This window comes from Podarcis bocagei (assembly GCF_964188305.1).
Source record: "Podarcis bocagei genome assembly, chromosome: 2".
Classification (NCBI taxonomy): Eukaryota; Metazoa; Chordata; class Lepidosauria; order Squamata; family Lacertidae; genus Podarcis; species Podarcis bocagei.
Window position 1 is genome coordinate 78,262,761 of NC_138126.1, and position 26,982 is coordinate 78,289,742.

Below are 26,982 nucleotides of genomic sequence, written 5' to 3' on the forward strand. Positions count from 1 at the left end.
AGGAATTTAATTTGTTAGACATTAAAGTTGTGCTGAAAGAAAGAATGCTGGATAGTGATCTTGACGCTGAACGGGAGAAAGAAGAGGGAGGTAGAAAACACAACTTCACCAACATAATGATGGGTGTTGAAGTATGTGCCACTCTTTTCAATACATACAGAAAATTCCCTGTGGCTAAGTGTATTTCAGAAACAAATTCAGATAATGCTGTTACAATAAATGACCGCTAATTACTTGCAAACAGTACAAGTCATTAGTCAACCATTGCCATTTTTTTACATAGCTGGTTGCAGTTGTCCAGCAATTTCAATTAACTCCAATCACTAAAAGGTATATTGCATTCATGGACACAACAGGATCCTTTCTCTCTCCTTCCGAAAGCCTTGTCCCTTGGATAGAGGGTAGCCATAACCAATAGCACAATCAATAGCTCATAGGGAGATGGGAACAAAGCAAAGTGTTAAGGAAATTTGGAGGAGAAAATTGCTGCCAGTGTTCCTACTGGTCAGATGAAAAGGTGCTGGTAAGTTGGAAAACTGCAGGAAAAGGAATGGATGACAATAGGTAATCAACTAATAAAAATGAGAGATTAGTGTCTCTTGCGGCTATTACAGAAGATGTGCCTTATATAAATGTGATTATAGCAAAGTGCAGGGATGGCATCAAGAGAGACAAGGAGCAATGTAACCATTTTCACAGTGGTTCCTGCTATTCTTATTACAATGCAACCAGTTAGGACATTCAAATTCAAAGTAATCTCTCAGATTAAAACATTTAAAGACACAGTGAAATGTTACACTGCAGTCCTTCCTTTCCCCCCACAGACTGTATGAAGCGAAGCAGCCAGGAACACAAAGCAAACACATTTTAGCTGCAGGTTTAGGGAGACCTTGGTAAAAGGCTCAACGTGTACCATCACCTATGAGTTAGCAAAGTCACTTAAATGATACAGAGGGAGTCCAGAGAGAGAGAAAATCCTGGGAAAACTTCACTGAGCAAAAGTAAACAAAAGGAGTGTATAATCTGAGGAGAAAAGAACAGAATGGTTTTGTCCTAGTTCAGGCCTTGGGCACATCAGAGAGACATATGACCAAACATATAAAGGAAAACCTCCCTCAGAACTGAACTGCCAATCAGAGCATGCACTACCTCAGTAAAAATTATGCCACTAATGACTATTATATATGGGGCTGCCCTCAGAGGCAGATTTAGGGGAGCACAACCATTTTGTCCGTACTAGGCACTGACCTGAGAGGACGCCACAACAATGACTTAGAACAGGTGGTGAGAGGTGAGGAGGCACTGAATTTTGGTGCCACACAGGCCAACGCTGAAATTTGAAAGACCAAAGTCCGTCACTGCTACCTTTGATGCTGGTCTGGAAACAGCAGCAGGTGCAAAATGCACAACTAGGCTAATCACTTACCACACTCATGTTACAGCCATCTTAAAAGAATTGTGCTGAGAGGTAACTTTTTGCATTCACCTGCTGGGATGTTCCTGGTGGGGCAGCAGAGGCTCGACAGGGGAATTAGGGGAAAAGCCTTTTTAAAGGTGGCACCCCTGAGGTGGAATCACTTTCCCTCTGTCCCAAGACACCTCCACGGATGACATTTCAGCACCTTCTTAAAACATCTTTGCTTGAGGATTTTATTTTATTTCCGTCCAATTTCAGCTGTATTTTTTATTGATGTATAACTCCCCCCCCCACTTTTGTAAATCACCTCAAAACTACTGTTAGAGGTGGTTTTCATAAAATCTCTTAATAAAATAAATAAATAAATAAATAAAGTATAAAATAATAAATACCCATGAATGTGATTATGTAGAGAAAATAATGAGAGCTCTCAGGTATGAATCTTCCCTCCTCTGTCTTACGTTGCTGGTTAATTGCCCGATGTGAAAGACAATAATTTGTGGTAGCTAGTGTAAGAGAATAATTTCACACATTCAGGTAATTAGGGCAGCAGCATTTATCACATGACAGATGAAGAATATGGAATTTGCCCTTGTATTGGTAATATGTGATTTAATTACCGTATATAGTTAAAGTAAATAATATAATAGAGGGTTTTTAAAGCAACTTCATCAACCCTCTCATTTTAAAGATTTGACACCCAGTGCAAGATTTTTCTCTTCCATTTACGTTTAAGAATCATCTGCCTATTATTTGGGAGATATGTAACTAATCTGCTGATTCTTTCTCTTTTATGCAACTTTGAGAGACTTCCAATTGATCTTTGCTGTGGCAAGAGGATAAGATATGAACCTGAAACTCACCACTGTTGAGGATTTGAAAGATTATTTGAACTGAGCCAATTGCAAACCATGGTTTGTCAATGCAGATATCGCACTAAACCTTAGATCAGCTTCCTTAGACTTGGCATGAAATCTGAACTGAATTTTAGCTTTAGTTTTTATGCAACAATCCGTATACTGTCCTGTGTTCCTGAAAAGTGACTGGAAATATGGATCTCTAACTCCTGGTATTTCATAGGTCATTGATATGAATGTGTACTTCATAATTCATGTATTCTACTATGCTGGAGGAGACTCTTGAGAGTCCCATGGTCTGCAAGAAGATCTAACCTATCCATTCTTAAGGAAATCAGCCCTGAGTGCTCACTGGAAGGTCAGATCCTGAAGCTGAGGCTCCAATACTTTGGCCACCTCATGAGAAGAGAAGACTCCCTGGAAAAGACCCTGATGTTGGGAAAGATGGAGGGCACAAGGAGAAGGGGGCGACAGAGGATGAGATGGTTGGACAGTGTTCTCGAAGCTACCAGCATGAGAGCATGAGTTTGACCAAACTGTGGGAGGCAGTGGAAGACAGGAGTGCCTGGCGTGCTCTGGTTCATGGGGTCACGAAGAGTCGGACACGACTAAATGACTAAACAACAACAGCTATTCATTAAATTCCTATAGCAGCCAAGTATCAAATGCTGCCTAAGTCATGAGCCACACATGCAACAGGACTTTCCCTTCCTCTCCTCCCCTCATACACCTCCAAAATCTGTTTCAGAGGGCCCTCCAACTAAATCCCCCATCACTAAATGCAACTCTTTGCAGATACTTTATTATTCAGTCGCTGGACCTTTTTTATTTTATTTTATTTACCAGAGAAACTGATATTCCACCACATCTTGAACAAAATTTAGCCAGACGCTAAAGGTAGGGAAAATGTGCTGTAAGCAGGATCTGACCCCAAAACTGCCAGTTGGCCATTCATAGTTGCAAAAAAACAACAACCCCCAAAACAACAGCAACACATTGTGGTCCAACAAACAATGACAGATTAATTTTATCCTCCGGGGCACGGTGTATCCTTCAGCTCAGTTTTACCAGAGATTCCCCGACAAATGCCACACACAAACTTTCCAATTTACCTTCCGTTTTTCATTTGCCAAATGTTGATTCTAGCAGAAATGAGCTGCAGTAAATATCGGGGGGGGGATAATAATAATAATAAGCATAATGTGAGTTGTCAGGAAGCTTCATTTGAGTTCCAAATCTTTTTTGAAAAAAGAAAAATGTGTTGGGAAGCAGGGAGTTGTGAATAAAGTTACATAATTCCTGTCTGATTCAAAGGACATTTATGATCCACACTTAAGAAAACAACATGGGTAAACAAGGCTTCTGTGAAAGAACATCACAATCTAAGTCTCGGTTGATCCACTCAGAAACTCAAAGAATCATAGAACTGTAGAGTTGGAAGGGACCCCGAGAGTCATCTAATTCAACCTCCTGCTATGCAGGAATTTCAATGACAGATGTCTAGCCATATTCTACTAAACAACCTCGAAGGAAGGAAAGTCCACTACTTTCTGAGCATAGGCACCAACTCTTATAGGGCTGATGTGTTTTCAGCCCCCCCCCCCCATCTATTGGAATGGGGCTGATCCACCCATTCCAGTCTTAAGGGGCTGGGCCTTGTGGCAACAGGCCTTTCCGGGCCTTGCAACACATGGGACATCACCATTAATCTCATTTATAATATGCTGAAGTTAACCTTTGGAGGAAAAGAGACCTGAGCTGGAAATAAGAGTGAACTGTATTCTGCAATAGAAATGTGTCAGGGCAGAATTACAAGACATTAGGAATCTCTCTCTCTCTCTCTCTCTCTCTCTCTCTCTCTCTCTCTCTCACACACACACACACACACACACACACACACACTTTGTTGCCCTTAGGCCAGATCTATCCAAATGGACTAATGCACTAAAACAAAACATTTCCCATGGATTTTGTACCACATTTTAAATGCTGAGATGCTGCTCTATTAAGTTGCTTTCAGCTATACATTGTTCATTTCTAGATTCTTACATTAAGAGCACTACTATGAACAAATTGGGAAATATCCAGAAACTGAGGACAGAGCTAAATAACAATCCTTTCCTATGACCTCCCACACATCCAATTCTCCCTAGCCTGGTACAATTTTCTCCAGCTGCACCAAACTATTAAAAGACTCAGCAAGATAACTGCCCATTAGCCACAAATTCTGAGCAATTTTAAGAGCAACCCCTAGATTTTTGCCACTAATATCTTCCTGCAAACCTCCCACTCTCTGCAAGCTGTTGATAGAAACTGTGTTAAACTCCTGTAGATTAGCCATCAGGAAGGACTTATTTTAAAGGCTCACAATTGTTACAGAAGTGGAATGTCTGCAACATACTTAACACAATTTCCATCAAACAAGAAACTAATTCAGGTCACTGTCTTACAAGGAAGATTATCTATTAGTTATGGAGGTAACAGGAGGAAAAGAAAGAACCCAACTATAATGATTCCTTTGTTGCCAAGAGCGGTGATTCTGCTATTTTTCTTTCCCTGGTCTTTCCATTTACGTAATATGTTTACCAAACACCCCTACCACAGTTAATTTCAGCACAGTTCTCAGTAGGACACAAATTAGACTGATTCTTCCAGCGCCATGTTTTTTGGCAAATCAAACACACACAAATTTGTCTTTATTCAGCTCACTGAGTTGTAGTTCTATGCAGTATTTGTAGGAAGTAAATCTTGTGCTGGTTACTGGAATTACTTCTCTGAATAAAGATGCTTTAGGAGTATTTCTCTTAAGTAAAGATGCTCTGAGTAAAGATCAGGGCTCCTTCAGAGGTCATTGAACTCTCTTTCCCTTCACACCAAGGTCAACATGACCATTGGTTAGGAATCATGAGAGCTGAAGCCCAAGAACTTCTGGAAGGTCACAGGCACCCCATCAGAACACTTTAATCCACTTTAATTGCACAAAAGTAAATTTCCAGTTTGCAGTTGAATCCCTCCCACAAAATTATGACAGTCTGGAGGTGGCACCAATCACTGCACCAATTTGTCCCAGTTTCATTGATGTTTATTCCAGTAGAATGGCAATCAGAACACTGTCTTGCCCCTCTTGCTACTCAAACTATTATACTTGCAAAATGCATCACAAAGCAACAATGTGCTAAATTAGAAAAATGAGCCCAAATGAACCCCTCCCCCTCCATATTTCCTCTGTGATGGTGCAATATTATATTATTGCTTTCATTTATTAATCAAAATTAAGTATGGCCATGGATTGAAGCAGCCTTATACCTAGGCTTCTGTCAGTGGAATAGAGAGCAAAACAATTCCCCGCTGCAGCTCCCCGCACCCTTTAGATATGCTTCAGAAGCTTGGCAGGTGAAAACCTCCATATTAAGTTTTTGGAGGGTGGGGGCTGCATGGAGGAGAGGATACAACTATTGGATGCAACCCTATATCCAGTAATTTTGATTTGCTCCTGCCCTGTTTGGTTACTTTTAAATAGCACACTGATAAGTCAGACTGACATTTCAGCAAAATGGTTCACTAAAATAACTTCTAGCACAGACATATTCTACAATGTGTCTCTGAATAGCAGATAATGCCTTTTTCTTTTAAAACCATGTAATTTAGTCACAATTTATTGTGGAGTTTTAAAAACAACAACAGGGTTAACTATCCAAACAAATAAAGCTGGCACAAATATTACTGGCACATAGCAGTGCCCCAAAGTTTGCTGCTCTGCCCAAAGGTTGTGGCTTCTGAATGTGCCTTTCTAATAGGTGTGCAAGACCAGACATGCAACTGATGCTTTCAGAGCATAAGGCTGCCTCCAGGCAGAAAAAAAGAGAGAATTCAGAGAAACAAAACCAAGCTTTGATCCTACTTTGGCTGTAGCTTTTACTGTTCTGCTTTTAAGTGGGTTCTTTCTTGAAATATGAGAGGAAAATGGAGACTATTACAGCCATGAGATGTAAAAAGGAAAACTCATGCTGTACATTAGTTCCAAATTATTGCAAAAAAAGGGAAGTGATCTGCCATTCAGAGACAAACAACATGAAATAGGAGGCCTTCTTTTGCACTTACCAGAGCATCGCTTCCCACTCATATGCTCTGTGCCTTGGAGTTTGCAGCAGTCACATATGTGCACTCTTCTCCCATGCTCCTTTCAGACAGGTTCTGCAGTGAAGGAGCCTTCCATAGGAGCAGCCATTAATTTTTCCCAACACGGAGATGGAGGATAAATTCAACGTTGTTTCCATTTTAATGAGAAACTAGCTAATTCGCAAACTTCGTGAACCAATCTGTGAAACGAAACACAGCTATACTTTGACATTCGTATTTTCTGAATTTTGCAATGCGCTTCTCCTGCCAAATATAAAAGAGTCAAGTGTGCAGAGAAATGCCTCCATTCATTAAAGTAAGATACAGAAGTGCATTGCATTGGGGGAAACGGCTTTCCCAAATGTGTATGCCAGTCAAAACTGCATACAAAAATGTGCTTATTAGGAGAAAGGAGTTTTTTAAAGTCACAAACTGCTATGGAAATGTGGAGAACTGAAAAAAGGAGAAGCTTAGAGAATGGAAATGGACAGATTCATCCATCCCTGCTTACAGCTCTGTTTTATGCCATAAACACATGACAATAATAATAATTACAACGCACGGTACACCAGGCAAGCCCCTGCATTGTGCCAGGCACCAATAAGAGAACCAGATATAAGGACCTTGGTATCATATCATCTATGAAGCTACCTTCTATATCGAGTCAAACAACTGGTCCCCCTACAGCAGCACTGTTTGCTCTGACTAGCAATGGCACCTTAGGGTCTCAGCTGTTCTGCCTGCATTAACAGACCCTAACATAAGGCCATTCTGCTCCCTGAAGGATAATGGGCATAGCATTCAGCTTTTTATTATGTAATAAGGCTATGCCTAGTGGATGCTACTATATTCTAGTCTCACCAAATGCAGGCTGCTCAATCTCAGCCTTAAACTAGGAAGACAGAGGACACAGTTGAGAGAAGAACCAGGGAGTGGCTTGGTTTCACCGTTCCCGCACACAAGAACTCTCTATGAGGGAATGGCAAAACAGTAATCCTCCAGATGGTGGCAGCTGGTGGGACTGTGTTGCTTTCCTGGCTTCTGAACATCATGTGTCGATGCTGCTTAGCAGGAAAAGGAGGGACAAGGCAGTGGGGAGCTCAGTGGACAGCTCTGATGCTCCTACCACCATGCTTCACGCTGCCTTTCTCCCACCAAGCCACCACTGGCAAAAGGTCAGGGATGATGGGAGCTGTAGGCCCACAACATATGGAGAGCCACAGGTCTCCCACACCTGATCTAATATGTGTTGCCCTCGGAGTCTCTTATTTCAAGGCCCCCAGCGCCAGAGAACGTTGCATTCTGTACATAAATGATGAGATGCCCATTGCTTTGATTCTCCTGCCATTCACTTTTCTGTTACAGACAGTAGACCCCCCTCTATCTAAAAGTTAACTGTTGCATAACTACAGGCTGAACATCCAAATCTGATGGAGATGGGCATCCACTTGCAGCCTCCAGAAAAGAAAAGAAAAACAGCCAGCCATTTAGGAAGCCTGCTATATTTACTCTCCAGCTTTTTAATTATAAAATCAATGAAGTGTTAATGATTTAAACATTACTTTGGCTCGCTGGGAATTCTGAAAACAGAAATTATTATTTTTTGTGCAACATAAATTCATAAATTGCTCAATCTGACCAATTTGTCAAGACAATATCCATTAGTAAATATGAATATTTAATGAAAAGGAAAACTGGCAGGAGCAGCTTCACTTAAGTGCTTAATGACTTACTGGAAAAAGAGAAAAAGGAAAGATAGATTCACATGGGCCCCTCGGTTAAGAATCTATGAACTGATCTATTACACATCCATGTGCTAGGCTGTGTTTTTGTTCATACAACTAAATCTCCCACCATTAATCCAAGCAGTGAGCCATCTAATATGATAACTTAGGGTTTTTCCCTGGAATATTTTTAAAAATGCATATATTGATCCTATTTTTTCCCCACTTTTCTTAATTGCACAGCTTCGTGTCGCCTTCCTGCATAGAACTGTCTATCTTACCCCTAGGGACTAATCTCTTGCCACAATCCCATGATAAATACATTGCCAGCTTTTAAACCTTTCAGCCGAGACTGCAACATTGCTGCAACAATAGGCAACAAATGTTCAGGCAGAATATGAGGGAAGGTTCACCAGGATGGGCTGAAGGAGAGAATGTGCACAACTCCAGGCAATGGTTGCAAGTTGGGGCTGGAATGTTGTAGGAAAGGAGACAAGAGGTTTGAAGATGGGAAAGGGAAAGAGTGAATACTCCAGGGGTCCTTTAGAGGAAGGGTATACAATGAGGCGCCTGCCAGATGTTATTGGATTACAACTGCTATCATCCCTAGCCATCATGCAGAGGTGATAGGAGCTGGAGATCAATGTGAGCAGGGCGCCATATTTGCCACTCCTGCTACAGAGTGCATTTACTGAAGTGAGAGCCAATCCTGGAGGGCAGCTGTAATCTGACATTGGAGCCAGGGAGCAAGCTTTGGACTAGAGACTGTGAGCAGCGCCACTGAATGGGAAATAAGGCAGATTTTACTGCTGCCTGAGGTGCCTTCTTTCCAGAGAATGTCAGTGGGATGACCTGAAAGAAAACTGATGGGCAGAATGGCAATGAAGAGCAAGGGAACTGGCAGCTTGCCCTGCAGGGTCACTGTATCAAGTCATAATGGCAACACCTGGGCACAGAACAGGACTCCACCAATATAAAGTGCCAGCATATTGCACTAACAGGGATAAAGGATTCTGAAACTGGCATATATAGAAAGGAACTTATGATGAAACTTTAACTACGTGGGTTTCAAACCCTCCACTCAGATCACAGGCTAAAGTTTCATGGGCCAGAGTTAGAATGAGTTTTCTATACCAACACCCAAGTCCTGTAATGGAGAAGATATTTTTTTAAAACCTCATTTGTTTTTTTATGAAACTAGCAGTTTTGGCTAGCAGTGATATGCCTGTGGCTAGAAGATTGTGTAAGATTGTACAAGGCATAAATTGATCTTCAGTAAAGGTGTTCAGTTGTACATGTCTGAGCTGTCCAACTGCTGACACTCACCAAAGAAACATAATTTTGTATTAGAAGAGACAGTTGGGCTCCTTAAAGCTAGCAGGAGGCAAAAATGCAGAAACAAACACATGAGACAAATTGATCATAGTCCCTAATGGACCTCTTGGCTGCTTCCTAGGCTATGTGTCTCCCTATGTAGCACTGCCCCATACATAGGACTTCAAGGATTGGCTGCACATTCTCTACCTAGATTACCTTTGTGCCTATCAAAAACAGTGAGGCAATGTGAGGGACCAAAGATCACATGAGGCAATACCAGTATCAGCTATATTTATATTTCCCATATTTTCCAGGTATATCAGTTGCCATAATTATATTTCTCATAAATATTGCATACATTTATTGAGATGCATGCAATTGCTTTCACACATAAAAATATATCAAGTACAGCATATGTAGGATTTATGGAAATGTAAAAGTACCCTGACATTATTTTGTTTAATGACAACCGTTCCATACAATGCAAGGGTTCTCACTATTGACAGAGCAGATGATAGAAAATTAGCAGAGAAAATGCAAGCTTCTCTCAGGCCCATCCATTCCCTCCTTCTGTGTTTTTCTTGAGTGCACAAGAAAGTACAACTTCAAAGTATGACTCCACACACTGTTAGTGCTAAAATATAGCGGTCAATAGGGAAGGCACACAAAATGCCTTCTTTTGATTCATCACCCAAGAAAACTGTTCTCATAGTCATGAAGCAGGAAAGTTCACTAAACAACTGGACTGGACTGATGATAACAAAAGAATCTACAAAATGCATTCAGCATGTAATGCTAAACCAGATCATTAATCAGTTGGCTTGTTTCAATAAACCATAGTTAACACTAACCACAATTTGCCAAGTATGAAGACAGTGAAAAGCCGCATTTAGAGAAAAATGTAAGTAAAAGCTCCCAATGGCCCCCTTGTGGTATGATTGATGAGGAGATAGGATTACAGTTCAAGATTGATAAGGAAGTAGTCTGGAAATACCTAGCTATCTTACATGAGTTCAAGTCTTTAGGCCTGGATTATTCCATCACAACAGTCCTCCATCTATCATATTTGAGAAATCCTAGGGGGCAGGTGAGGTGCCACAGGACTGAAGGCAGACAAACGTCCCAATTTTAATTCATCTCTGCATAACTCAGTAGAGAAGCATTCCAAGATGAATCACCGTATTTTTCGTCCCATAGGACGCTACGTCCCATAGGACGCACCTAGTTTTTTGGGGGGGCGGAAATAAAGGAAATTTTTTTTTCCTTTATTCCCCCCCAAAAAACCGGGTCGGGGAAACCAAACCAGGTCGGGGAACAGCAGTATGGCGGCGCTCCGCCTCCCCGCTGTCCCCCGAGCTTGTGGGGCTGGCGCTGGGGAGAAGCATTATTTTCCCCAGCACCAGCCTCCAAACCAGGTCGGGGAACAGCGGGATGGCGGCGCTGCGCCTCCCCGCTGTCCCCCGAGCTTGTGGGGCTGGCCAATGTCTGCCCAAAGTGTGGGGCGCTCTGCTGCGGATAGCGCTCCGTGCAGCAGGCTGCTATCTGCAGCGTAGGGAGCCCTGCGGAAACTCCCACAGGGCTCCCCACGCTGCGGATGTCTGCCCAGCATGCGAGGCGCTCTGTTTCAGGGCACTTTGCGTGCCGGGCGGCAGGGTGCTATCCGCAGCCTAGGGAGCCCTGCGGGAACTCCCGCGGGCTCCCCAGGCTTGCTGATAGCTTCCTGAAGCCTGGAGAGGGAGAAGGGTCAGTGCACACCGACCCCTCTCGCTCTCCAACTTCAGCGAAAGCCTGTATTCGCCCCATAGGACGTACACAGATTTCCCCTTCATTTTTGGAGGGGGGAAAGTGCGTCCTATAGGGCGAAAAATACGGCAATAGAGCTAATGGAAAATTTTGATATGCAAGATTCCTTTGTAACTATTCTCTGTGTCAAGTTGGAAAATTGTTATAATTTTGCACTGTCTGGTTGATTCTCTCTTTTCTTCCTGAAAATACAAAATAAATGCATATTATTATTATTATAAAGAATAAACTCTGACAGACTACTTTTTAGATTGGGCTACTATCTTCGTGGTTTTTGGGAACAGTGTGGAGTTAATTGTGCTGATGTCAACAAAATATTTGAAAAATTTCCACATGATATTTTAGTTAGCAAATGGTTAAGTGTGGATTAGGTGATCATTTCATCAGGTGAATTCACAGCTGTTTGGAAAAACCATACTCAAAAAAATGTTCACCTATTATTCCTTACCAAACTGGAGGGATGTTTCAAGCAGGGTGACAACCAGGGCTCCATCTTGGACATGGTAAAATTAAATATTTTTACCAGTGATTCCAATGTAATCTGTATCAGATATGTAAATGACACAAAACTGTGAGGAATAGCTTAACGCCTCAGAAGACAAGAATAATATTCAGAATGACCTCATTAAAACTGAACAGAAAATACATTGATTTTAACAGAGACAAATGCATTTAGTTATTTTCTTTTTAATAAATATTTGTAGGATGGGGCTTGGCTGTAGTGCATGTCAGAATGTGATCACAAACTGGAGTCAGCAGAAACAAGGCTGAATAGGGACATTCTTCACATACCTGAAGGACAATTTCAGAGGGCAAAACTAGGTCTAATGGGCTTAATTTACTAGATAACTTTACTATAAAGTTGGCTATAAGGAAAACGTAATGATAAGAACAGTATGCCAATGGATCCAACTACCTGCTGGAGGTCTTCAAGCAGAGTGGGGATGCTGCCTGCTCGGGACACTTTAGCTCTGGATTCCCTGCATTGAGCAGAGGATTGGACTAGCTAGCTTCCCAAACTTCCTCAAACTCTATGGTTCTGTGGGGAAGACGCAAGCCTGAGACTCATCCATCAGACATGTCCCCACTGTTTACTGAAACTGTATACAGGAATACTGTCCCACATTTCCTTCCACGAGGTGATCCATGAAAACAACAGAGAAACTGCAGCTCAAAACTCCTGGGATTTTCTGGGTTAACAGGGTTCCAAACAGATTTTTTTCCCCCTGGAGGTGAATAACACTGAACTTCTATTAGATTCTGCTAGATTTCCAGAAGTGGCTTCTCTATCGTGTGAAAGGTCATATAAAATGCAGAAATTATCAGGTAGGGAAACATAAGGAAAAATGGAACAAGTCCTGTCTGAGTGCTGCCCTAGAATAACAAGGACTTATTTGGTGGCAGCGGAGAAGTTGTCTTTCAATTTGCAGTTCCCTTGCATGGAATTGCATGCATGGTCACACTGAAAATCTGGTTGGCTTATTATAAAATATACACAGAGGAAATGCAGGGTTTTTAAAAAATATAAAAAGCACATTTAAGCACCATTAAGGATAAATTGGATTTGGGCACAGAGTTGAGTATTTTTAAGTCTTAGGACATGTGTGCTTATCTTGCTCACTGGCTTTTAATTACATCCTATGAGCTCACTCGAAGCCTTTATTCGTGACTTTTAGGTAACATAGCACAGGCACCAGCCCATGTAACCAAGCTAACGAGGTGCACAGACAAAGGGCAGAGAGAACTGTCACAAACTACAGCAGCCCAAGTGCTTTCCCAGAGGATTTGGATATGAATTCAATCAAGAGGATGAGGAAAAGTAACAGCACCACCCCTGCCTTCCCCAAACAAAGAGCATCTGCTCTGAGGAGTGCTTTCTGTATGGAATTACCACAAAAAAAGAAAAGAAAAGATGTGTAGCTTAATTTGGGGGGGACTCTACTAAGACAACCAAACATCAGTTAGAAAACAGTATCACATTAGGGAATTTAAGCTTTCTTTCTTTTTCTTTTGCTAGCTCTGAGAATCACTACCTAGCTTAAATTCTCATACTTTGTCCTTTCTTTATTTCAAATGGTTTCCGGAAGAGACGTGTGTTTAACTACACATCTTCACTTCAGAAATGAGCAGAACTCTACCACTTAATAGAATTTGCATTATATACTGAACAAGAGAGCTGGTATTTATTCCTGTATTGTCCTTTACCATAGAATCTTGTGGATACTGACAGGAAGGGTGGATATGTATACGGGCCAGGCTGGATGCCAAACATAACATGATTTGAGCCATGGTGTATAGTGCAGCCACTAGCCTGTCACCCGCCATAGCAGCCATTTTCTCCCCTCCTGTAGTCTGTCATCTGAGGAGAAGTTGCAATACCTCAGGCATTTGGCTGTGTGGCCATTCTTTCTGAGGGGGCAGCCAGGAGCAGGCAAGCAAGCAAGGAGGCAAAGCATTAATGTGCCTTCCTCCTTGCTCTTGTTTTTCCTCCTCCACATCTTTTTTTTTGGGGGGGGGACACCTATCAGCTGAATGCCTGAAGTGCAGTAACCTCAAAAGCAGCATCTGAGTAGCTGAGCTCACTGCCACTCGCCTTTCCCGGAAATTTTGATCATTAAATGAAAACAATAAATGGCGGCTGGAGCCTTGGTTATGTGGCACTGCCTACTTATCACTGCTGCCACCTGTCTGGCAGTTCATACAACCCCCCCCCCACCCCCACCTCAGGCTTACGTACGTCCTGAAGTTTGGAGCTAACAGATCCAGTGCTAGTTTTCTAGAAAAAGAGGTGCCAGGACTCACCATGAATGCCTCCCTTGTTCTCTTATAACAGCAGTGGTGCACACCCGAGAGGTGCCAGAACTGAATCCTGGTGAGTTCCAGTTGAAAAAAAAGCCCTGAACAGATCCGTTGCCTTCATATAGCACGCAGTTATGGAATTTGCCTCTTCAGGATGTAGTGATGGCCACCAAATGAGATGGCTTTAAAGGAGCGTTGCAGGCATTCATGGAGGGTGACTGTCTATTCTACTAGTTATGACAGCTATTAGTGTGCCACCTCCAGCATTAGAGAAGTATGCCTCAGGATGCCAGTCATTGGGGGTCGTGAACAAGAGTGTGCTATTGTGCTCATGTCCTACATGTGTGTTTCTCAGAGGTATCTGCTTGGTCAGAAGCATTATGCTGGACTAGCTAGGCCTTTGAAGTAATACAGCAGGGCCCTTCTTGCATTCTTACAATATGTTGCCAACTCTTTCATGAGGCTTTGTTGAAAATTCAGAAACTAGTTTTATCAGAATTTGATCCATTAAAAAACCTTCCGTTCCAGAAAATGCTGTGAATCTGGAAGCAGCAAAGGCATGATTACCTCTCACGTGAATGTACAAGGATAATGTCCAACAGTATCTGGCTTATAAAGTGATTGAATTTTAATCTTAGCAACTTGGTGTTGTTGAGAAAGGAAGGGATGGCTTGAGAGAGAAATGTATCAGTTTTCCATTAAGGAAAAAAAAGTATGCTTTAGCACATTTTACAGCTATTATGCATAGTACTCCGTAGACAAGACAAAGGGAGGCTTTTTGTCACCAAATAGCTAAAAATCTTAATAGATAATCTTTCAGTCAAAGCAGTTTTGTGAAGCACTTGAATGACATCAAAAGCTTGCTAACCAACTCAATTTTACATGGATTTGATATGGATTTTCTCACCACAGCATTTGTTTGAAGTCTGCCAGATATACCTCTCCACTCCTTCACCCCAAAGCATCTCTGTTCTATATTTCAAGGTAGATTAAACTTTATTTCAAGTCCAAGTCAAAACTGTTCTAAGAAAAAAGAACTTGTGTTCAAAGTCACAAGAAAAATATGCTTCATTTGAAGCACTCTGTCTCTTTCCTTGAGTTTGCTCCTGCAGTAGTGGATGGCATGGTGGACTTCTGCTGCTCACCTGATCTCCCTCCAGCTGTGTTGCTGCTGCTGCTGCTGCTGCTGCTCCTGCTGCATATGGCAATGGAGGGTGGGATGGGTGAGGCAGTGGCAAGGTCAGCATGGTGCAAATGTGCTGGCAGGAGCCTTGGATTGGTTCTACAAGTGCAGGGCTGGATTAACCATTAAACAAAATAAGCATTTTACTTAGGGCATCAAGGGAAGAGGGTTAGAAATGTTCTATTGCTGGATTTACCAAATGGTGCAGCTGAACAAAAATAAACATTATTTATACAAATACAGTGGTACCTCTGGTTATGAACTTAATTCATTCTGAAGGTCTGTTCCTAACCTGAAACCGTTCTTAACCTGAGGTACCACTTTAGCTAATGGGGCCTCCCACTTCCGCCACCGCACGGTTTCTGTTCTCATCCTGAGGTGAAGTTCTTAACTCGAGGTACTACTTCCAGGTTAGCGGAGTCTGTAACCCGAAGTGTTTGTAACCAAAGGTGTTTGTAACCTGAGGTACCACTGTATGGGAAAATGAACGCTATTTTCAATCTTTTCATTTTGAAAAATAAAATTTTGTTGTACCATTTATTATTGTTTATATTTTGAATTAGATATATATGGGGGGACCAAAATCTTTTAAGGATTATGGGCTTCTAAAGGCCCTGCACCAGTTGATTGCACTGCACCAACTTTACCACAACCTCGCCCCTTACTGGCACCATTCCAGAGGCTACCATAGGGGGAAAGCGCTGGCTATTTTCACCAATCTTGCCATCCCCCTGCAGGCCTTAGCAACACCTCCTATGCTGTTTCAGAGAGTCCTCCAAATTTCTAAAACAGGGGGCAGAGCGCAAAAATCACCACCTCCACTGTGACAGTGGGTGCACCCCTTGAGCAGAACTTTCTAGGTTCCTGCCCCTCAACATTTCCACTTATGAGATCCCTAGACAGAAGCCTTACTTTCTAGCTTAAATGCACAGGATTCCTTTCTCATTCGGCTCTTGTACAAACACAATGGGGAACACCGCAAATTTATTCCTCCCTGCCTGCTTGCTGTTATTTCCAGGTATATACCACTGCATCGTTTGTTTCAACTGCAATTTGAAATATATACGGAAGATGAGCAATGTCTCTCCCCCCTCCCCTGGTTATTCTCATTAAGACCCGCAGAGCGCCTTCGTTCTCATCCTGTTCTCTAATCCCTAGTCTTCCTTATTGCCCTGCCACCGAGGGAATTATTACCTACATTCTTCAGGCTAATAGGATCATCTTAAGCTTTTACCCATCCTCAAAGCTTAAACATTACAGAGAAGAAAATGCGTACAGATTCTGATCTCTAAATCTGTGTGTATGAGTGCGTGTCCCGACTGCCAAGGCAATCAAGTAGTCAGAAACTGCTTCCTTTCCACTTAATATTAGGGAGCAGTGCCCTTTCCACTGAAGTTTTAACAGAGTTCTATTGATTCATTCACAGTAGCCGTTGGGTGTTTTGCAGCAAGTCATTGATTAATCAAGCTCCTTCCACCAGTCCAGGCAACATGTTTTCTAGTTCTAGTTAAGGCGACTCATGTACTCATGTAGGCATATAAGTAGTTTGTTAACTCTGCCCAACCCATTGACACTGAGCAAAGGCCATTCAAATGTGCAGCAACAGTCTCCAGACTGGCTTTGGTATCCTTTATGAATGATTTCTCTCCACCCCCTTTGTTAATTATGTTATGAATGAGGCCCAAAGCTTTTAACTAAGATGTAGAAGTAGATTAATTCTTGAATTCAGTTTTCTGCCTACTCAAACAGCGGAGTTAAACTGAGATGTTATGTACTGGGAACATATATTCGAGACAGGCCTGCTTGATGAATATGTCTTATTAATAAATGTAGTGTTTAATCAGAACAAAGCAAAAGCAGTAGACTTTAAGTTCAGGTCTCTCTTACCTCATTACTTCACCAAAACACTCCACAGTCAAAGTTGAGGACCATTGACCTGCTTGCATAATACACTGTGTAATAATGAAGGGCATTTTTAGAATTTTGATGGAATATATATGAAAAAATAAAAATCCAGAACAATTGCAATAATTGAAATGAAGGCCATTTTGAAGGCATGCTGTTCTGACTATCACTGCTGACTCTGATTCACATCCTTTGTCCAGTTCAAGTGGCTGACATCTGGCAGCCCTTTCCAATGTATTTATTATCATTAAAACAACAACAACAACAACAAGTTTCCACAGTGCCGGATTACAAAATATGCACAGTAAGCACCAGCCTATGGAGCCCATGCCTTTTAGGGGCCCCATGACGGTGGATCAAAATTGGTTTATTACAATTTTTGGTTGGTAGAATAAAAAACATATTAGGAGATAATTTGCGAGGGGGTCCCCAAGATTTTGACTGCCTAGAGACCTCCACATGGTGTAATTTAATCTGGCACTGAGTTTTCACAATGAAAAGAGGAGAAAGTACAGTGCCAGCTCCATCCAGATCCTAAATCTCACCAAAACTAGATTCCATCTTGTCGCTTAATCAGAATTACTAGGATGAACATTAAATCGTAAATCCCACAGAGCACTAACTGCATATTAAAATTCCCTAGGATCTTAACATTATAGTTTTTTGGCACAAGCCCAAACTTGTCATTTGTTGTAGGCTTTGATGATCAGACGTTTTAACTGTATCTCGTGAAAATATTACCGCGTTACTTAACAATACTTCTAGTGAAATGCGTCCTTTCTGAAAAGCTCCCATCTGTTCAGTTCTTGGGAAACGGGGAACTGTGATGATCTTGGACCCAGAAAGAAATCAAATTAATCGCACACTGAATCATACACTGAAAACAACAGAGAAAAGAGAATTCTATTTCCCTTGCTCTTTGGGGGGGGGGACGGCGACACATTAACACTTCTACAGCTTGTTCCCATGAATGGGCTTTCCCCCCAGAAGCAATCCGCACAGGGACCGGCTCCCAAGTAAATGTGCAAAAGACTGCAACCTTAAATATGTCTGGAAGTTTAAGAGATGTAATGCTTTGATCCCGAGGCTGAGAAGTGAAAGTCTGTCTGATCCTGATCCTCCATAGAATGGTAAACCTATTTTGCTATTTCAGTGATCTGAACATACTTTCTGCTTTTATTCTGAGGAAGTATAGATGCACATTCCTTCTAATGCCAGCCTCACCATCATCAGGTTTCCCCTATCCTGCCCTTCTCTTAGCAGAGTTCTGGGTCTTAACTAGGCCCAAAGACCTACTTTTTTCCATTATGTATTATATATGTCAGTGACCTCATCCCCACATTATATGTAATTCCATGCACAGGAATGAGTCCAGGATAAGTATGAGGAAGCTGTGGCTCTCCAGTTGCTGCCAGACTACAACTCCCATCAGCCTCAGGAGGCATAGACAAAAGTCAACATCTGGAGGGCCACAGATTCTGCATCCCTGCTGTAAGGACTCTGAAGCAGGATGATAAGCACATCCACCACTGCAAACTGATGGGAGAAACTGGAAACTCTGGACTTCTGTAGACTTTCTTAGAATATGGGTAACCTGTCCCAGATGGAATCAGGCAACCTTCTCACAGACAAGGTTTGATGCAAGATTCCTCTCTGTATTCCATACATAGAGCATGGGTAGGCAAACTAAGGCCCGGGGGCTGGATGCGGCCCAATTGCCTTCTCAATCCGCCCTGCGGACGGTCCAGGAATCAGCGTGTTTTTACATGAGTAGAATGTGTCCTTTTATTTAAAATGCATCTCTGGGTTATTTGTGGGGCATAGGAATTAATTTTTTTCAAAATATAGTGTCCCGTCCCCCCCACAAGGTCTGAGGGACAGTGGACCGGCCCCCTGCTGAAAAAGTTTGCTGACCCTTGACCTAGAGGGATTATTGCATTCCCCATTCAATGTGTATGTGTGGTCACTGAATGAGATGCAATGGTATTATCAGAACACCAAACAGTTCTATCTCTTCAATGATCTCTGATTTTCCACCACAGATGCCATCCCATGTGGATAAAAAAGGGTGTTACTAAATGTCACTTCTAACAAAAATAGAACATCAAATGAACATCTATAAATTGGACAGTAAAATTAAAACTTCACCTTTCCTTGAGTCCTGTTGATTATATTTCAGAGTGTACACATAACAACCCTGTGAGGTAGTTTAGCAATATAATGACTGGGCTTCATCACTGAATGGGAATTTGAACCTGAGTCTTTTCTGTCCTGGCCCCAAACTCTTAACCACTATAACACACTGGCTATTGATAATATTTATTTGAAACCATGCTCCTCATTTTTGCTAAATGTGAATTTCCAGTACTGTGGGGAAAGGCAGCAAAGAGTGTGAGGCAGCACTAGCTTTCTTGTCTGTTGTTTTACTTTAATATTTCTGGAAGTTTGTTTGACTTTTCCACATAAATGCTTAGATACACTTAGGTGGGTGTCAAACTACAAAATAAATAGCTGGGTGTAGGTTTTAATAGTTTTCTGGATCCCTATTTCATATTTTTAGTCAGAATTTAATTCCTCCAGCACATTTTTTTTTAAAAAAGCTATTGCTTTGGATAAGCAATTGCCAGAGAACACAAGCAATTGCTTTCTGAATACATTTGCCTGGCTTCGTACAACCCTATCAAGCAATAATCTTAAAACTGTTAGGGCATAATCCTGGTTTGTAAAGAAGACCGTGGGATTGTGGGACACCTTCTGAAATGCTGATAAATGGATGCAGGGCTGCCATCCTGAACACATTTCCCTCTAAACCAACATAAATTTACATTTGAAGCACACAGGAAATTGTTGCCATTTTAAACTAGCAGCGGAAAAAGCTACACACCGATGTGCTTTTTGCCATTTAGGGAGCTGCAGTACAGATTAGTAGATGCAGGTTGGTTTTGTAGCCCGCAGGCATATTATCACTGTGCGTTTCCCAGCTTTGCTGAGAAGCTCTAAACCGGCGAGCAGGTGTGAATAAAGCACGTATGAAAAACTGGCAGAACACTGAATGTGACTCGTGGGATGAAAGCCGGAAAGTAATAATAATAATATCGCCGAGAAACAGATGCTGCAAATTCTAATGCTATTCCAGCAAAGCTACAGCCAGATTCAAATCCATACCAACAGGGCAAGCATCTCATACGTCAGCAATGCAGGCAAACTCAAATTGAGTGCACATTACCTGGTCATCAGTGTCTAGCTTTCACTTCTGCTAGTTTGGAAGTTAGCTGTCTTTACTAATTACTCGCTGTGCTGCTTCTGCTAATTACCTGCCTGGAGACATAACGCTTTGTACTAAGATTCCACGGAGAGATCTGAGAGGTTGGTTGAGTACCTGGGTAAAAGACATCTTAAGGAAATGCAAAGAGAAAGATGGGGTGACCTTCTCCTTTTCACATCACACAGACAAGGGCTCAGGCAGCAGTATCGCACCGTTTTACCATTTGTATAGACTCTGTGGAATTTTATTTTGCCACCATTTAAGAAGCAGTTAAATATGAGTGCTCCATTTATGTAAGGAAAACATAATAACTGGATCTTTTCTAAGAAGTCAGAAGAGGAATCCCATTTTTCATTATTTTTTAAAAATCTATAAGGTGAGGTGTGCATTAGACACATACAAGCCAGATTTTAACTCAGAGCAGATATTAAATAGGTTGCCATTCAGAAATTCTTATCTGCATTGATGGATTTCTTTTCATTCCACCCCTTGACAGGGGGCCGTGGGTGCTTGAGAACCCACACTAATATAATTGTGGGGCCGGGCACACATAAAGTCAATGAGCAAAGCCAGAGAGAGGCAGCCAGGCAGCCTCTGCAGCGCTACGTCTGAGAGAGAAGCAGCCAGCCAGCCAGTGAGGAACCCTTTTCAAGGGGGGGGGGACTCAGACATGGAGGCAGAATCTCTTTGCCTCCGAGTCCAAGCCCCTCCCCATGGAAAAGGGTGACTTGCTGGCTGTGGAAAGGAGGGAGAAGAGGAGCCCCCCCATCAGTTTATCTGGATGGCACATGGTCACATTCCATTCCTTCCACTATTTACAGACTAGCGTATAAGCTGCAGTCATAAATAACTTACAGAGTATGTATCCAAACCCTGCCATTAAAATTCCACACTGGAGTTCTTCCTCAGCACACAGTTAAAAGCAAAATGTTTTCTCAAATTCAGCCTCTTTACCGCATCTGTTCAGCAGCAGTTCATTCTTTATCCCCCCCCCACTGCATTCCTCCAACAGCAATCCAAGAATAATTTTAAATAAAGTCCATTCAGCCACAGTCAAGGTGGAGGGGGGCATAGTAAAACCTTGTTAAATTCCTTGTTGAGCATAAATCAAAAGCCTCCCCCCTCTTTTCATTCAATTCCCTTGTAGATTGTTCCCATGCAGATAAAGAAACCTCACGACTGGGACAGACCTCCTTTTTACACCCCAAATCATTGTTGAATTAAACAAAAAGAAACATTTTTTTTAAAAAAAAACAAAGTTCCCTTTACAGTTCATTAATTCTTGCTTTGAAATATCGGAAAAATTACCACTTTGATGCACGGAGCTTGAGGCTTTCCATCACGGAGCTGTGATGGAGCCTTGAGCTTTTGGCTCAATTTCTCACAAACCCCACTCTTTTCAGAACGGCAAGAAGGACAACAGAACTTGCAGTTTCATGCTGCTGGACCTCTCGGAACCCAAAAAATACTTTGGAGCTTCTTTAGGAATGCACAGTGCCTTTTTGTTTCCCCCCAAGCTCTTGCGTTGAGCAAGCCATTCATGAAGAACAAAGTTCACCGTCCACCGGCATTCCGGGGTAACCTGGAGGTCTGAAAATCCTCCTAAAATTAAATTCCTTCAGTTGTGTGCATTACGAGCAAGCAAGAAGCAGCATTAGCAGGACAAAAGACTCACCTGTCTCAGACCCTGTTAAAAAAATGTTCCCTAAGACAACCTTCTGATGGCACATATCCTCAGTGTCACTGTAATATCAGTTTGTTTCAGAAAAGTTAATTCACAACAGCAGCCTTTTGCTTTTCTCATGGTTGCTCTCCATATGAGCTCACACAGAAGACATAAGGGTAGACTGATCTGATGAGTTCTTCTTTGCCATGTATCCAATAAATCAAGATCATTACACAGAACAAGATTTCCAAGTGTTTATTTAAAAAGAAACAGTGGAGCTGAACTACTTCTCAATTCCCAGGCTCTGATCCAATTAGGCTGAAACCAACATATCATTAACATTAATTGGATGCGCCAAACCATTTCATCATAGATTTATTTCACATGTTTATATATTATTTAGAACAAGAGGGGCAGAATGTCATGTGCCCTTCTGAATTACAATTGAAGTCCCGTGGAAACACTAAAGATAAAGTGCTTGTATGTGTCAGTCACAACGATACAAGCAAAATATGCTGCCAGATTTTGCAATATCAAACTACATTCCTAATATGTACCGCTTAAGTACAATCATTCTCGAAGCACTACCATGCCAAATGCCAAGATGTGATGTTGAACAAAGTTGTGTTGTACATCTTACAGTGCTGAAGTAAGACTTTCAAAATACAGTCTTTATTAATGTACTTACACCCATGCACAGTTTTCAACACATTATGATGTGTTCATAGAAACCAATACAGTCGTACCTTGGTTCTTGAACGGAATACGTTCTGGAAGTCTGTTCGACTTCCAAAAATGTTCAAAAACCAAGGCACGGCTTCCAATTGGCTGCAGGAGCTTCCTGCACTCAATCAGAAGCCGCGAAAGCTGTGTTGGATGTTCGGCTTCCAAAAAACGTTCGCAAAGCAGAACACTCATTTCTGAGTTTGCAGCATTCGGGAGCCAAAACGTTTGAGTCACAAGGCATTCGAGAACCAAGGTATTACATTAGATCCATCAGATAACGGGGAAAACATACAGCATGGAGTAGACTTGCAATCCACAAAATGAAAGATGTATGCCAACCATCTCACTTACCTCAGGGAGGCCGGGCAAGGCATTAAATGTTGCCAAGGGCTGCCAAAAAAGGCCTTGAGGACCATGTTGGACTGCCCTGATCTAGTTAAATATTATCTATACTGACATAGGCTCTCCAGGGTTTCAGGCAGGGCCTCCCAGGCCCACATAGAGAGGCTGGGGTTTGAACCTGGGACCTTCTGCATGTAAAATACTGACCCAGGCCCTTTCCTCTAATGCAGGTGTGAGAAACATTAGACACTCCAGATGTTGCTGAACTACAACTCCCATCACTCTTGGCCATGTTTGCTAGAGCTACATCTGGAGGACCAAAGGTTCCTCACTCCTACTGCAAAGTGTCTATTAAATATATTGAAGTAATGTGGACTTAGGGGGTTCCTGCTGTCTTGTAAATACTGTGCTTAATGTGGTTTCAGTCAGCTGTGTACAACAGCAGAGGGGAATCCAAATAGAACTCTCCATGCCTATGTTTGCTCCCATCAGCTTCCATTAGGCTAGAGATCAAACCACAGGTGCTACTGTTATTCCAAGTGAGGGGCTTCTAAATGGATCTCCATTCCCTGTTAGCATGGAGCAGAAGTCAAAAGAGCAACCTTTAATAGAAGAGCAGCAAAACGGTTTAGAGACTTTTAGTTAGCAGTAAATATTTAAAGAGCAATAGGAAGGGAATGGAGTAATAGCCACTTTAGAAGAACAAGAGAACAACCTAGCCTCTTGGAATTATAGTAAGGGGTGTTGTAGTCGTGAAGTATATAGGAAGGATGAGTGTTCTGAATTATGGCCTATATAAAGTGCTGGCACTAAATGTGTCATTGGTTTAAAAAAAAGGGAAAGGAAAGGAAAAATACAAAGGAAAAATATCCATTCAGCTTTTTGTTTTATCAGTACAGATTTAACCATTTGGGTTGCCTGTGGTGGACTGACTTCTATAACCAAGAGCCTGGCTTAGGGATGGCTATCATCCTTCAATGATTGGCTTTAATCCCGCAAGGGCTGGAGTCCAGGGAGGTAGCTGACAATACATTTAGAATCATACAATTGTAGAGTTGGAAGGGACCACAAGGGCCATCTAGTCCAAACCCCAGCAATGCAAGTATATTTTGCCCTATATGGGTCTTGAACCCATAACCCTGAATCTAGGAATCCATAGTCCATCTGGGGAGAGGGAAGGCTGTGACTATCCTACCAGACAAAATCAAAGACGATCCAAGAACTGATCAGATGTTGCTGGGGAAGACTTCAGATAGAAGTCTCCCAGTTATGATATAAGTGTCCATCAAGTTCTAGATGGAGTTGGAATGGCTGCTCTTATTACATCTGAAGTGGGGTGTGTGGCCATCCTAAGATAATGGCCTTTCTGAATAAGCATTCTCTGGCAACTGACCACATTTACCCAACTCTGGGTAAAGAAAAGGTTCCACGGGCAGGATCCAGTTAGGCACTCAGAGGCTAGGAGGACACAGTCATCCTGACAGGATGATAAAATGTGGGTTCAGGTGTAATAAGCCCTGGCCCACAGGTTCTTGATGTGCTTACTTAAAAATAAATAAACAGAATGTGGTACTTCTTTATTTTTCATATTTAATTACAGTATTTTTTGCTCTATAAGACTCACTTTTTCCCTCCTAAAAATTAAGGGGAAATGTGTGTGCTTCTTATGGAGTGAATGCAGGCTGCGCAGCTATCCCAGAAGCCAGAACAGCAAGAGGGATTGCTGCTTTCACTGCGCAGCGATCCCTCTTGCTGTTCTGGCTTCTGAGATTCAGATTTTTTTTTTCTTGTTTTCCTCCTCCAAAAACTAGGTGCGTCTTGTTGTCTGGTGCGTCTTATAGAGCGAAAAATCATGGTAGCTTTAAGCTGATTTAAGATCCATATACTGTAGTAAATGTAAAGGTAAAGGGACCCCTGACAGTTAAGTCCAGTCATAAAAGACTCTGGGGTTGCGGCGCTCATCTCGCTTTACTGGCCGAGGGAGCCGACATTTGTCCGCAGACAGTCTTTCCGGGTCATGTGGCCAGCATGACTAAGCCACTTCTGGCGAAACCAGAGCAGCACACAGAAACACCATTTACCTTCCCACCAGAGGTACCTATTTAGTAACAGGATATAAATTATATAAATATGAATACACTAAGAATAAAATAAAAATTATACTAATACAACAGTAACAACAACAAATACTTCACAATGGACTGAACTAACTTACTAGTTTACTTAAAGGATAATTTCTACTGTTTCACATATACAAGCTTCATAAAAATTACAGTTTGTCCCTGTGCAGCACTCACATCTGATATAAACTAGGGCTGAGGCAGAGTATCTCTTAGCAGGAAGTCAGGGGTGTGAAGCCCCACCCCCAACTAAAAAACAATATCAATTTATTCTTCTGTAGTTCACAGCTGCAAGAGTTGCTACCATTTTACAAAAGTGGCCAAGTTATCCCAGCAATGTGGAACTGTATCCTGTCTTCTAGGGCTGTGCTCTGGAGGACAGAACAGGAAGACTGTTCAGCATCGCCACTTTGGAAGGACCTCCTGTTGCCTAGGCAATATTATGGTACTACGCTGTATAGAACAGCACTAAAAAAATTAAAATCAATGGCAGTAATCATTGTAGCTATGAACAGCCACATTAGAAATCAGTAAATAAACTGGATTTTTTAGCTTGTAAGCCTGCGGGTAAAGACTGTCTTGTTTAATTGATTGTAAACTACTAGGGGAACTTTTTTTGCAGAAGAGTGGGGTACAAATACTCTAAAGAAATAATAAACTGAGTGAGGACAAGAGGGGTTGTACAGTACAATGGTCAAAATTCCTCCAGCCACAACCACCAATGAAATGAAGGTGTAACTCCACAGCTGCGAACAAGCTAAGTAGGTTGGCTGCAATGCAACTCTAATATGTGTTAATACAACTGTAGTAAAGTCAGGCCTGGTGCCAGTAGGAACATGCCAAGGGCACCAGGGACTCAGAAGAGGCCCCTCCTCAGGCTGACCTGACCATGTCACCACTTGCCATCTTCCCTGGATGGCCAACTTAGCAGTGGGCAGGTGGCAGTGCCAGTTTTGAATAAGAGCTGAGGTTGGCTCCCATCTGCAGCATCTGCCCACCATCTTAATTCACCCAAAATGCAATGCACGGTGCCTTAAAGCCTAACCCAATCCACATATTTCACAGATCTATAGGCCAGGGCATTGCATTTTGGGCAAAGTAAAATGGTAGACGGACACCACAAATGGGAGTCAAACCTGGGTCCCATAGAAAAGTGACGTTGCTGCCCGTCCACTGCTAAAATGCTTGGGGGGCGTTAGCAGGGGAGGACCATGAGTGGTACTGCTGAAAAGAAGAGATTATTATATAGTTGTGGCAATGATGCGTGAGTATTGGAGGGAGGAGTATCAATAAGCAGAACCATGTTGAGTGTCTCCTCAAGTCTGGCGCCAGACCTGGCTAACATAGGTATGGTGATCAAACCTTTTATTCTCACTACATTATTTTGAACCTGCCCCACACCAAGAAGTTCAGCATGCTTTCTTTGTCACCTCCCCAGCAACATGATAAACATTTTGACTGCACCCAGCTGCTTTGCTTCAATCCCACTGATGTCAGCTGAATTTAAGCAACCCAAACGTGCGGCAGCCGCCTGTATTTTCCATAAGCAAGTTCACCAAATTACATCCTACTCCAAACTTGTATTTTCATTAGTCTCCAACTTAATAAAACCTCAAACACATAAATATTGCTGGAAAGCATGTAACAAAAAGACCACAAGGTCCAATCAAAGCGAAATTAATGAGAGGTTTGTTTCACTTGACATTTATGATTCTATTAATTAGAGGGGTGCTGTTCAC